Here is a 13,357-nt window from a genome sequence, read left to right as displayed (position 1 = left end):
TATAATATAAATATATAATATAAATAAATAATATAAATACATGAATAGATGAATAAATTTCAATATAATACGTGTATGGGGAACCCCTAGTCGGATGTAGAAACCCTGAAGTCCCGTACACGGCAATACACTTTTATGATTGAATGTTAAAACGTTGACACATTTATGTACCTAGGGAAGAATTATAATTCGTTAGATAAAAAAAAAAAACTTTTAATTTATTAAAGCAATTTAAACATTATAAATTAACAAAATAAATTTTAAAAAAGGAGCAAAAAGTGAAGGAAACAATTTAAATCTTACAATTTAGACATTTTTTTAAAAATTTCGAACGTGATAGTAATGTAAATAAAAAGTAATAATATATTGTGCTCCATGAGAGGCAGGCTTTTTGAGCCATATTTGTCAAATGTCTAGGTAACATACAGGAGTATATCTGCTGCGTAATGGGAACAACATATTCTGAAAGGAAACTCACTGATAAAATAATAAATAACTTAGGTCATTTTCAAGTGGTCGAAACGTTGGAAGTTAAAAAAAGAATAAAGTTGAGAGAAAAAGGATCAAAATTGTTTCAAAGAAACTAAACCAAGTATATTAATAAAAAATAAATCTAATTATGAACATTTTTAGGATTAGTTAAAAGTTGGAAAAAATTCAAATATAAAAATCGAAGGAAGTATTAAAAAACTATAACTAAATTATTTCATTACTTTTGATTTATTCAATTAAATCCGAGAGTTCGATATTTTTCAACTAAGACACCCTAAATAAGGTATAGATGTCTAAAAATATAAATATCTATTGTACATACAGCTGAAAATAAGTGGAGAAATATACATATTGTACTATGTAATATGCATAATATATTCCATTTTAGTAGTACAAAAATATCTTAAAATAAATAAGAATCTCGTCAGAGGTGACATATATAGGTTTATGTTAAAGGTAAGAATTGAAAAGGAATAGCCTAATAACAGAAATAAAACTTGACAAAAAGAAAAGATCCAAAGAAAAACCAAAAAACTTTTATTTCTTGTACTAATGAATAATTAGGTCTGACAAATTATGGAAGTTTCAGTAAAAGAAGAAGTTGTTCAAGAGGGGAAAGGAAATCAAGGCAAAAAAATGTCGAGTTAGTAAAAGAAAGTTGGCTCATTATACTTCGGCTTTAATACCGATGTAAATCCTCAAACGGCCATTGTTAATTTAATAACCTCAAAGATATTTGAATACTTTTGTAAACTCGGTTATATATCTGTCAATATATTTAATACATGTGCATATTGTAACCATTTGTTTATTTATATTTCTAATTTTAGTTACAACCACCTAAACCCACTTGTTTCTAACCTGGTGATCTGAGATGAATCCAAATCTGCAGTGATTGATTTTTATTAAAAAAATCCCTGGTTCTGATTTTTTACTGGAGTGGACTGTATGTAGTGGTTTGAACATTGTAACGGCGGGAACGGTTCAAAAAGAACCTTTGCTAGCCCAACCGTAAATAGTGCTTAAAATAAAATAAATGAACTTCCGAATTATGTTATTATTATATTTCAAGTAATTGAATATAATAAACTGTCAAAAATATATACAAACATATAATCTAGAAAAATAAATTAAAAAAGGAACTTAATCCAACGTAAAAAAACTATTAAAAAATACTATATAAAAGATTAAAAGAGGAAAAAGAGTCTTATATCACCGGTGGTTGATGGGGCCCCGGTTGTGGTTGTCCTGAGTGGATGTTCTCGTGGAGGTAGATCGACAAAAGGACGGACGTCCACCCACCTTGTCCTCTTGGAGGATGAGCCGAAGTACTCCGCTCCCCTTGGCTAAAATGATGAAGACGACAGAGCTGGCCAGAATGCTGGCAACTACAAGTGCGTAGTGAGGAGGGACTGTACCGATGTGTGTGCACACTATGAGACGCTAAGTAGTCATCTGTTTGTTTGCAGCATAAAAAAACAACAGAGAGTGGATTTGTTTTGTTTTTAAATAAAATAATATGTTCATGTAATCGATTACCGATCATATGTTGGCAACAAACATAATAAGACAAGTATAGTAATGATGTGCCTCTATTGTTGGATAATTTATGACAATATCTTATGTGGGTTAACCAAAAGTGGTTACAATTTATATTAGTTTGTTAGTAATTAATTTTGATAGTTGATTACATGAAATAGTGGATGGCATCACAATTTACTTGATTGACTGGAGAGATATTGAAATATTCTTTTTTGCTTGAAGATAAGCTCATTTGTTGTCAGGTCCACTCATCCAGACTCCGTTCCAAGCCTGGGTGGGTTCCTTGATTATTGAATGGGTGATAATTGACTGTAAGCATAAAAGGTTGCTCTAAGGCAATTTGAGTTCACTCGTAAGTTCTGTTCATATCTGAAGAATACCGACCAGCATCATTAATATAAAAACCATTATAATAAACCACATAATTTGTGGAATGGATGAATTATACTAGAATAAAATTCAGGAACTTACTGAATTGTTTGAAAATTTAGTATGCCTAACCATCTAGCAATGATTTATTAGCATCTTAGGAGTACAAAAATATAAGATAAATACCAAGACAATTTTGGTGATTACAAGGTTGATGTAAGATCATACTATCAAGGGGTGATCCCGATATAGCATGGCAATTAAGATTTGAAGATAGTGGTGTCCCATCTTCTGAATTGGGGGAAGCAGTTGTAAATTGTAATTGAAGTTGTGAAGAGTTCATTTGAGTTGCTGAAGGAGTCCTTTGGGTGGACTGAATGTCTGAATAAGTAACAAGAGGTTGGGTAGCAGCAGCGGTTGTTACTACTGAAACTGTCTGTTAAGGCTGTCTGTCTAGACCAACTTGTGAAAATGTACTTCGTTTAGGATATGGATGAGGAACTGGAGAGTCCTTTTGTGTTCGAATATTTCCATGCTTATGGCTGATGGATGATATCATCAATTTTGGTTCCATTCTGAACATTTTCCATTTGGTTTGCCTACTGGTTTTGTCAGGAGTGATTTTAAGGAACTGAGGTGGAGTAGTTGGAATTTCTGATGATTCTGTCTTAATAACAGTAAGCAGAGTAAAATTATCAAAATTTTCTCTGCTGAGATGAGATTGAAACTCAATTCCATTGGCTTCAGGAATTCCATTCTGAAATGCTTACATTGTCTGTCTGTATTTTATCCTTAGGGTTAGTTTCAATTCAGGTTTTATATACTATAGGGTATGCTGCCCTCGTAATAGTCACTTGATTTCCGATTACAATTCCTGGATGTCTTGAAGTTTGTTGCCAATGCTGATTCTTGTAATTGGCAAGCTTAGAACTAATAGCTACGCCCGCAGCTTTAACTTGTGGCAAGCCCGTTTGCTCTTGTTCCAATGTGCTTCGCTGGGAATATGCCACTGGTAAATAATTCGCCTTAGGTGTACTAGGCACTGTAAGTGGCCTTTGTAAAACAGTGTTTGTACAGATTTGTCACAATGAGGTGTGGCAGTTAACATTGCCAGTCATGGAGCCATCTGTGGTCTGGATGACATTTGCTGTCTGGGAGACATCTGAGATGAAAACTGCAGTAAAGGAGCTGTATACTGCTGACTAATGCCTTGCGAATGAATTTTTGAGTATTTGGCCTATGTATCATTGGCTACCTCATCAATAGGCCTAGGCAAGGCTTGGTGATTACCTGTTATTTCAGGATGTGGGAGCAGATTGGAGCTGGTTTGAGATAAAGTCTTAGGGTCAGCTGGTAATTTTATTATTACCCTAACATCCTTAATCCAACGAATCCACATTGAATACATTGAAGAATAATTGAATACTCCACTCCAAATGACCCTTCCACCTAAAGCATTTCATCCTTCAGAGAAATTCAACATCATGCAGAAGTTACCTTCCTGCAAATATCAAGGTTATGACCTAATTACATTCCATATTCTAAAACATCTTCCTCGAAAATCTGTTCCATTCCTCACATCTTCAATGCTGTACTCAGATCTACATATTTTCCTGACCCATGGAAATTATCCATAGTCAAAATGATTGCCAAACCTCAAAAGCCGCCAGAATATCCATCCTCCTACCGTCCTATCTCTCTGTTACCTATCATGGGCAAAATCCTTGAGAAACTCATCTTGAAACGCCTGTACCCCATCCTTGATTCCAACCACATAATCTCAGACCACCAGTTTGGATTCGGAACATCCCACTCCACTAGCCAGCAATGCCATGTGTGGTTGATGTTGGCTTATCTTCATTGGAGCGCGGAAAGTACTGCTCGGGAGTCTTTCTTGATGTAGAACAGGCTTTTGATCGATTCTGGCACCCAGGACTGCTATAAAAAATCCGTAAAATCCTACCTCCTACATACTTCCTCATTATCCGTTCTAATCTCTTTGACAGATTATTTCAAGTAAATCACAACAGCACTTATTCATCCCTATTCCGTCAGTCTGCTGGTGTACCTCAGGGGGTCCTTTCCTATATACAGTGTTTACAACCAACATCCTAATCCATCCTAACACTATCCTCACCACGGATGCCATTGATACATATATTGTCAGTGAACAGTGATCCTTAAATTGTATCCCAAACCCTCCAATCCCACACCGCTACCCTTGATGAATGGTGCCAAAACTGGAGGATTAAAATAAATTCTAATAAATCCCACCAAATCTCTTTTACCCTTCGTTAAACCGATGAACTCTTGCCCCACAGTATCATTTAATAATACCCCACTTATCCCTGTCGATCAGATCCGTTACTTAGGACTACATCTGGACAAACGACTGACATGGAATCCTCATACAAGACTGAAAAGACAGAAGACCACTCGTCGATTCCGACTATTACATTTACTAGACAAACGGTCTAAACGGCTAATCCATTAGAAAATATTGATCTACATGACTATTATAAGGCTTATCTGGACATATGAAGTTGAGCTTTGAGACTCGACTAAACCATCAAATTCCTCCCGAATTCAATCCTTACAGTCCAAAATCCTTAATGCTCCTTACTTTGTCAAGAATGAAGTAATCCATCAGGACTTCAATGTCTCTCATATGTTGCCGATTTGGCCAGATCCAGATCCAGATCCATTCCACCAATCCTTCCATGATCAACTTCCCAACCACCCATATTCCACTTGTTTCTAACCTGGATTCTCATTTATTACCTAATAATCCTCCTAGGCGTCTGAAAAGAAAATGGTCTCGAGATCTTCTCTAGAAATGTTACTGGAGTTCTATCAATGGGTAGATTTTCCACATGTTTGTATTATGTCACTGTGTCACCTATAGCAAATTTAGTTGTATATATTTTTATATAGTTGTAAATAACAATAAATAAATTATAAAAAAAATTAAATAAAAGATAATTCTTCATTCTAGAAACATCTTGAAATGATTTTTGAGGTTAGAAAAAGAACTGATGTATATAGGTAACCAACAAAACGATGGTTGAGACAAGATGACTGAAGAGTGATGCCTTGGCTTCAAGTATTGTTAATATTTTTGAGTTACGAGGTACCACAACTTAAGCGTCGATATGTAGTGATGATTGATAATTAAAAAAACCTTCGAACACGGACTAATTATTTTATTTATTTTTTTAAACATTATTCCTATTAAACAAAATTGCTGTAAGCAATGAAAAATTTCAGTGAAAATTAAATCTAAAATATCTTAATCGGTTATAATTTTTTATGTAGTCCGATTTTCTGCCACAAAAGGGATTTTTCACCTAACTAAGCGACTGTAATCTAACAAGATGCCTGTCAACTTTAACAATGTCCACCATTAGGGAAAAGACCTCTTACGCAGCTCGCGTTCCCGCACAGAGGACTACTTCGTAACGAGGTTAGACATTCGTCAGGCAACGAACATGGGAACGTTTGGGACATCTTTTTTCCTGTTAGATGCAGCATTGCAGGAAATAATTTTGAATCTATACAAATAATAATAATAATGATAATGCAAACTGTGTCGTAGTTTTCTTCCTATGGCATTAAAGGCAGAGAAAGTACAGTAATCGGTCATAAAAGAGTTTTACTTTGTTATATCTATTTATTACTTGTAGGTAATTATTTATAGATGATTGTTGACTTTTCTTTTAAGGATTTGATTGAATAGTAATATGTAGTTTGTGGGAAACTATAATAGATATTAATATTAAAAATTTGTATTATTAATATTCTATATTTTAATTTTATTCTACACTTGTTAAAGAGAGGAAAAAGAAGGAAAGATGTATTGGGTTAAGGGTGAAAATATAATTGGATCCATAGGTACATAACGGGAAAAAATAAAGAATAATAAGGAAAAAAGGATACAAAAATAAAATGTAGGAAGAAAAAAAGTGCGAAAATGATAAAACATAAAAAGTATATTATTTAAAAAAAGAAACGTATAACTAAGTATAAGTATGCTGTGTATTTTGTAAACCAATACAGTAGTTGGGCAGAACAAGTTATTTGAATAAAGTTTTTCTCTGTCTCTCTTTTATTCCAAAAATTGATTTTTAATAAACATTATCAGAAATAATCTCCTTCTAGTTCTACTAAGCTACTTGTACTTCATTAAATTAAGCAGCGTCAATTAAACTTGTTTAAAGAAGCGTGGTTAATGTCGATTCAAGAGTTTAGAGGAAAAAAACCTCGATTCAGTGATGTGTTAATTTCCATTATAAAATTTACTTGTGTAAAATACTACTACTAATTGTTTTGTATTTGTGTTTCATAATAATTACAGCTATTATTAATAATGAGATATTTATGTGGTTCCATATATAATTTTATGTAAATCTTCCACAAATTTATAAACAGATATTACTTCAATATTTGCATTTAAGTGTTTTTGTATAAGTTTACTAAGGCTCTGTGTAGTGAAGACGTAAAAAAAATTTAAATAAATGAGTTCAGAGCCACAAGTGACTGATAATAAATAATTATCTGTGTTATAATAAATAATTATTTGTTACAGCCGGATTCGAAACTGGTTTCACTGAGTTAGTAGCAAGGTGCCTTACCACTCAGCCACCCCATTCCCTAGTACTTCTATTATTAAATATTATATTAGACTAACCAAATAAGCTAATATTATTAAAGAGGTGAGTTATGATGTGCACAGGATGAATATATGAACAGTGAAGAAGAACTTATCAACAAGCTGAACCTTATTCATTCGAAGCAGAACCCTACTTTACCTCTTGCCTCATTTTGCCTCATGATGTAGATCCTGAAAGCCTTTCAAATGAAATTTTAATTTTAATACCTAGCCCTTCAGTCGAGGAAATCTCTTTCCTCTTTGCATTTCCATACCTCGCTTCATTTACCTCTCGCTATATAATCGCTGACATCTTAATGCACCTCTGCTATGTTGCCATTTACAACAGTTCTCCAGCATATATCTCGTACGTGATGTAATAAATTTATCCGTCATTATTACGTATTACTTTAACGGAATAAAACGTTGAGTAAGAACGAAAGAACTAGAGGTAGTATTGTTTCGTAATTACATTAACTGAAACCACAATCTACGAGGTACTATTGAATACAATATAATAACTTCTATACAAATATAATAAATGAAACCAGCTGCACTGTGTAAAATAAGATTCAATTACATGAGCATAAAGCCCTTTAAGAGACAGGGAACTAAGGACCCGGTATTACATATGGCGTATAAGATAACAATGTAGGTACCACAAAGACCAGGAGCACAAAGCACCAGTTGAATATCTGTTCCCTTGAGATAAGCCTTCTGAAAGGAAGGACTTTACGGTGGAGGAGGACTTAAATTATGTTTATTTATTATAAAACATTAAGCTAGTATTATATCATACAAACGTAATAATGATAGATGAATATTAGGTAAAGTTAACCGTGCCCATAAATTGTCAAACTTTACATTGTAACCTTTTTATTGAAATGGAATTCAATTTAGTAAATTTTTAGCTTTCTAACAGTGTATTTTTTCTTAAATTGACCTTAATCTTTATTTTTTTTTAATATGATATTTTCAGAAAAATATTGCCGCACCAAGAGTGTCAAAAATCAATCTACGTTATCATTTCACTTTACAGGCGGACGCCCTTATTTCTTCAATTCCATACTTCTATCGGTTTTTTGGTGTCCTTCCCACTGCATGTCCCAGCCACCTCAAATGGTTCTTTCCTACAAAGGACATGAAACTGGTTTGCTTAAGGTATGTTCATGGTTGTTATTATTTCTAATCCTTTAGCCCCTTTTCTCACAGATAGGTCCATATATTCTTCTGAGTATTTTTAACTCATACATTTTATGCCTTCTTACTTTCCCTTTTAAGTGCTCTAGTCCACAATGCAAATGTCAGGTAGTTGTAACCGATGAGCTGTCTATAGTTTCACTTGTATGAAAGGGTTCCATGCATGTAAATTCCAAACATGAACTCATGTATTTGGTAAAGATCATGAAAATAGTTTTAAAAACCCTATAAGCTAATACGCACGAAGGGTCCTGGGTTCAGTATGTTGTAAAGAAGCACTGTCTCTTTATTATTATTTATTTATCACCCTACCCTGCCTATTAGGCAATACGGGTGTTCGCAGCAGTTGGTACAACTCATTGCTGCACATGTCAAACATTTACATAGCTGTGCACACAGCTTGCTCTTGCTTTCAAATAAATCTTGCTCTCCTCCTGAGGCCTTGCTGGTGTAGCTTATTCTCTCCTACCCAGGGAGAAGTGAGTAGGGCCCAGAACCTCCTTCCACCCATACACGAAGATCTTGAAGTGCGGGTAGTTTTCTTTTTTCATCAGCTCAGGAAGATCGCTCTCAGTCAGAACATAGAGTCCTGTTTCCCTCATTATCTTGGCTCTCAGTGCTTCATAGGCTGTACAGGCAAGTAAGACGTGCTCGGCGGTCTCAGGAACCTGACAAATTGGGCATAGATGATCAATGTTTATGCCATGTACGGCGAGCTTAGCTCGGAAATCCCCATGACCCGTGAGGAACTGTGAGGTCCAGTAATCAGGGAGGACCCAAGTTGATTCTAGGCGTGAATCAACGGTTGGAAAGTACTTCCTTAGGGTGGCCCCTTTTAAGCAATCCATTCACCGTCGATTCTATTGTTGCAAGGTTTCTTCTCGAAGGATCCTCTTCCATCTATTAGGGCTTTCACCAATATGCGCTTGGAGGTTCTCCGGTAAATCCGCCAGACCTTCCCTCTTTATTTTGTGTCGATAATAGTCTTCCTGCAGAAGATCGATAGGCACTCCTCCAGCTAATACCTGTACCGCCTCATGAGACACTGTTCGGTATGCACGGGTTACTCGCAGCAGAGCTATCCTCTGTATTGTAGCCAACCTTCTCTTCTGCCTTTTCGAGAGATGTCGACTCCATGCACTGTCTCTTTATAAACGGTTTTGCATGGAGGTGAAATTTTACTACCAGGGTATTACCCCAATTAAAGGTACCTACTTTATAGAAGCTTGTTGTACCCCAGAAGGGTTTCAGAACCTACAGGTTTGACCCTCACGACTACAGTAACAGAATAAACAATTATTTCCCACTTCCGAATTTGAACCCGGGTCCGAGTGTTGTTCACAGCGCCTTACCCAATGAGCTACCCAGCCCTTGGTATTATTATTAATATTTATTTTATTTTTAATGTGAAAGGTTATCATAAATAAAATATAGTCATTTTCCTGCAAAAAAAAAACCAGACACTACTGATGAAGAATTTGTGGACAGCAACATGTACTTACCAGCGTAAAGCAACAGGCATCCATATATCACTATCAGTCCAGAATATTTATCGACGCAACCAAATCCTGTCCATAGTTTGAAATTCTGTGTTGTTTACTAAAACCCTCTAATAATTTTTTGATGATCGTAGTATATAAAAAGATTTTATAATTTTATGCAGTTTTCATTATCTGAAACCTTAAACACAATCCCCTACTTCTAAATAATCCTTTTTACCCTAAATTACTGTCTTTCTGTTCACAGCTTAATTGAGAATAGGTATTTTAAAATAAAAATTTTCCAATTTGGACGTAAAAATTCACAAAATAAAGGCAATTGTTCAGTATTTTATAACGCTTTATAATTTTTTATTTATCTCATTTATAATGAATTATAGCTGTTAAATTCTTAAATCTCGCTACTTACTGCTATCTAATAGAATCTGCTTTACTATCTTATAAACTATCTACTCCCCCCCCCTTGTTAACATTATAAATTAAGTGGTCGGAATTAGGAAAGTGGCAAAGATATGATAAAGGATTTTGGCTGGAGTTGATAACAGCACAAAAGTTAATTAATAAAGGTGATAATGCATATAGCCTAAGAAATCATCGTAGATAAAGAATGTGTTTCATACAAATATAAGAATTTATTGGGTTCTATTCACTTATTTATTGCAGTGAAAGGTTTTTTTTCGATCATAAAAAACATTAAATTACTTATGAATAAATATTTATAAATAATGATATAAGCTATTTTGGTGATTCTAAGCAAAATGATAAATTTGATGTAGTAAGAAGATATCTTGGAAACTGTATACCTAGCAATCGTAAAGCTTTTTTCAGAGCATTCTCTATTTGAAGGCACCAGTGGAAAATCGATAAGATTCCATTTTTGTATTGGGATTCAGTGAATGAAGGACATGATAAACAACACACCAAACACAGAGGAGATAAGAAATGAGGTTGAAAACGATTTGCACAGCGGAAGAAAAATGAAATTCGCACCAGAAAAAAGGTTGTTGAATTTTCTGTTCCGTTACTAAAACCTTTTTAAACGACAATTTCTTTTATTTCTAGGTTCAAAGTAAATTTCTTTTTGCATTATCATACTTCATGACCCTCAGGCTTAAGTTTTCATTCACAATTCCAAGGAAAAACGTCGCAGAGGTGAGTCATTTTCTGTCTCTACTGTTATAAGCTAGCTATAATTTAATTTTTCTAAAGCAATTTCATTCTATTAATCAAGATAAACAATAGCGCAATAACTTTTTTTATTAGGCAATTTAAATACCAATAAGGAGAATACAGTCTGATTTATCTTGTTTTTGTTGTCCGCCAAAAGAGAGTATCATCTACCAGGACAAATTGATCCGCCTCAAATGTATCTCATAGTGAGTCAGGTATTTTTAGTATTTCTGCGCAATGTTTCAGGTACCCATCACTCATTTAATGGTCTTGTTATTAACAATTCACAACTATTCTGGAAAGTGGCACTTCTAACTTATACATATAATTCCAATATAACATATGAAAAATTCTAACTGAAGGTCTGTTCAACCCATCCATAAAAAAGTTTTGTGTTTTTCAAGTTCAGTACTCATTTGTTTTCGTAATTTTTAACTCGAATTAGACCAACAATACATATTTAAATATATGTTATTCTTGGCGTGGTTTGTCGATAATTGTGCCACTAGATACTTTTCTAGTTAATTTCATAAAAAAAAATTAAGTTCTTATGGCACTTGATATATTTATTTGTTCGTTATTGAATTATTTAATTTTATTTTATTGATAGTTTTTTAAAATCTTGTGCTTACTTGTACTATTTCATATTTTTTTATTTCTAATATTTTAATACATATTGTTCATAAAATATTATCAGAAAAAAAAACTAAAGTTCCTACAGCACTTGTCATGATAAATAAAATTCATTAGTTATTTTTTACTTTTTATTTAAATTTCATTTTTTTTTCTTTTAGGAATTTCATGAGAGCTACAATTATCAGTAAACAAGAGTACATGCCTTCCTGGCCTGAATTTCTAAAACCAGAATTCGTTTGTAGCACCCTCGGTATCAAAAGCAAGGACAACATTCCTTGTGGAATTTAATATTATCTTTTCCTGCAGCATATAAACAAGTACCCAAAAAGATGAAGGAACTCGAATACACACTGACAGATAGGTCACAAATACAACAGTAAACGGAAGGGCCGGTTTCCATTTACATTTTCCTGCAGGGAACATAAATGAAAAGGCTTGTCCAACCTACTTTGCTTCTTCGAATCATTTGGGTGAGGAAAAAGCTATCATTGAAGTTTTGAAACTGTTTAGGACACTATAGAGGCTAAAAACTCTAAAATTGTGTTCCTTACTGATGCAAGTGGAGTGTGGAAGAGGTCTGAGAAAACTTAGAAAGGAACTTGAAACCCTTATGATCAAGCACAAAAGAGTTATCCCGCATTGGATTCCTTGACACTGCGGAGATCCCTGAAAACGAAAGGGTAGAGCAGCTGGCCAAAGAGTCCTTGGGTCCGCAAGTTGACTAAGAGACCTCTGCTTAAGAGAGTTAAGGAGAACATTCCTCAGGAACTTTTAAATTATCCTGCAGCAAATAAACAATAACCAACAGCACCCACCAACTCACTAGTCGAGGACAGGCCCTCATTTTTCGCTTACGGACCAATTGAACCGTTCCAGAGCTCACCTTTCCCAAAAGCTCCATATTGGCTCCAGTTCTCTCTGCGAAAGTAGAGAATGTGAATAAAAAAAACTTTTTTCCGAGTAAAGGAGACTGTATCTTCCCATAAAGAGAATGTACCCCTCTCCAACTGCGGTGGAGAAGAATCTCAATGGAAACCTGGAGGACCCAGAAGAACACGGAATTCCTCATTTTAATCCCTGACCTGACCATATAAGGGAAGAACATCAAAGAAACTTTTTCTCAAAACTTTGCTAAACAGAGCAAAAATGAAAATAAATTATTAGTGGTTTAAATTAAACCAGCATTAGCACTTGTTCTTCCTCAAGTCATACCATATATGTGGTCGTAGAACATTTTTAAATTATATTATCTGTTTTATTGTTCTTTTATTTTTGTTTTTAAAAATATCAACATTTTTGTATAAATATTATTAAAAATTACGTAGGACCTACATAATATAATTCATAATGAAATAATTAATATGATTAGTTTTACAATACCATAAGGTTATTTCCACATTAATCTTTTCCACATACAGGGTTTTCAAGGAGGTCAATAAATCAACGTTTTGTCTATCAAAAATTACTGATTTTTTCACGATTTTTGGATTTGACTCCTAGAGGACTGCAAATTTTCCTCTTTTTAGAAAAAAAAAACTTCTTATTCAAAAGCTTTAAGTGCTTATTTATAAGCGGAGAAGTGTTGCAGAATAAGCTGAAATCAACCGAAAGTTTTGTTAAAAATAATATGATTTGAAATTCTGTCTCATCAAATTATCTGTGTTTTGGCAAAAATAATTACATTATTTTTTAATTATTAAAAAAATATGTCAATTAAAGTATTTTATAAGGTTGTAACAAATCTAGTTAATGTTGAGTTTTAAACGGTATAAACAATGTTCTGGTAATTATAGTAATAATT

The 13,357-nt window shown here is 33.9% G+C and overlaps 1 long non-coding RNA gene across 2 annotated transcripts in view; it reads left to right on the top strand.

Annotated features, from left to right (window-relative positions):
- LOC106681306 (uncharacterized) overlaps positions 1-12,733 on the top strand; it is an 82,870-nt gene extending 70,137 nt beyond the window's left edge. The window contains exons 4-7 of one of the 2 annotated variants that reach the window (XR_010844254.1): positions 8,091-8,212; positions 10,813-10,902; positions 11,014-11,126; positions 11,715-12,733. This is a non-coding gene — a long non-coding RNA (uncharacterized lncRNA). The remainder of the gene's footprint in view (positions 1-8,090; positions 8,213-10,812; positions 10,903-11,013; positions 11,127-11,714) is intronic. The other variant, XR_010844253.1, reaches the window with a different exon arrangement.
- Positions 12,734-13,357: the final 624 nt, after the last annotated feature.

This window comes from Halyomorpha halys, unplaced genomic scaffold, assembly GCF_000696795.3.
Source record: "Halyomorpha halys isolate HHAL.00 unplaced genomic scaffold, Hhal_1.1 Scaffold324.1, whole genome shotgun sequence".
In the NCBI taxonomy this organism is placed as follows: Eukaryota; Metazoa; Arthropoda; class Insecta; order Hemiptera; family Pentatomidae; genus Halyomorpha; species Halyomorpha halys.
This window is presented reverse-complemented; position numbering and strand designations above follow the sequence as displayed.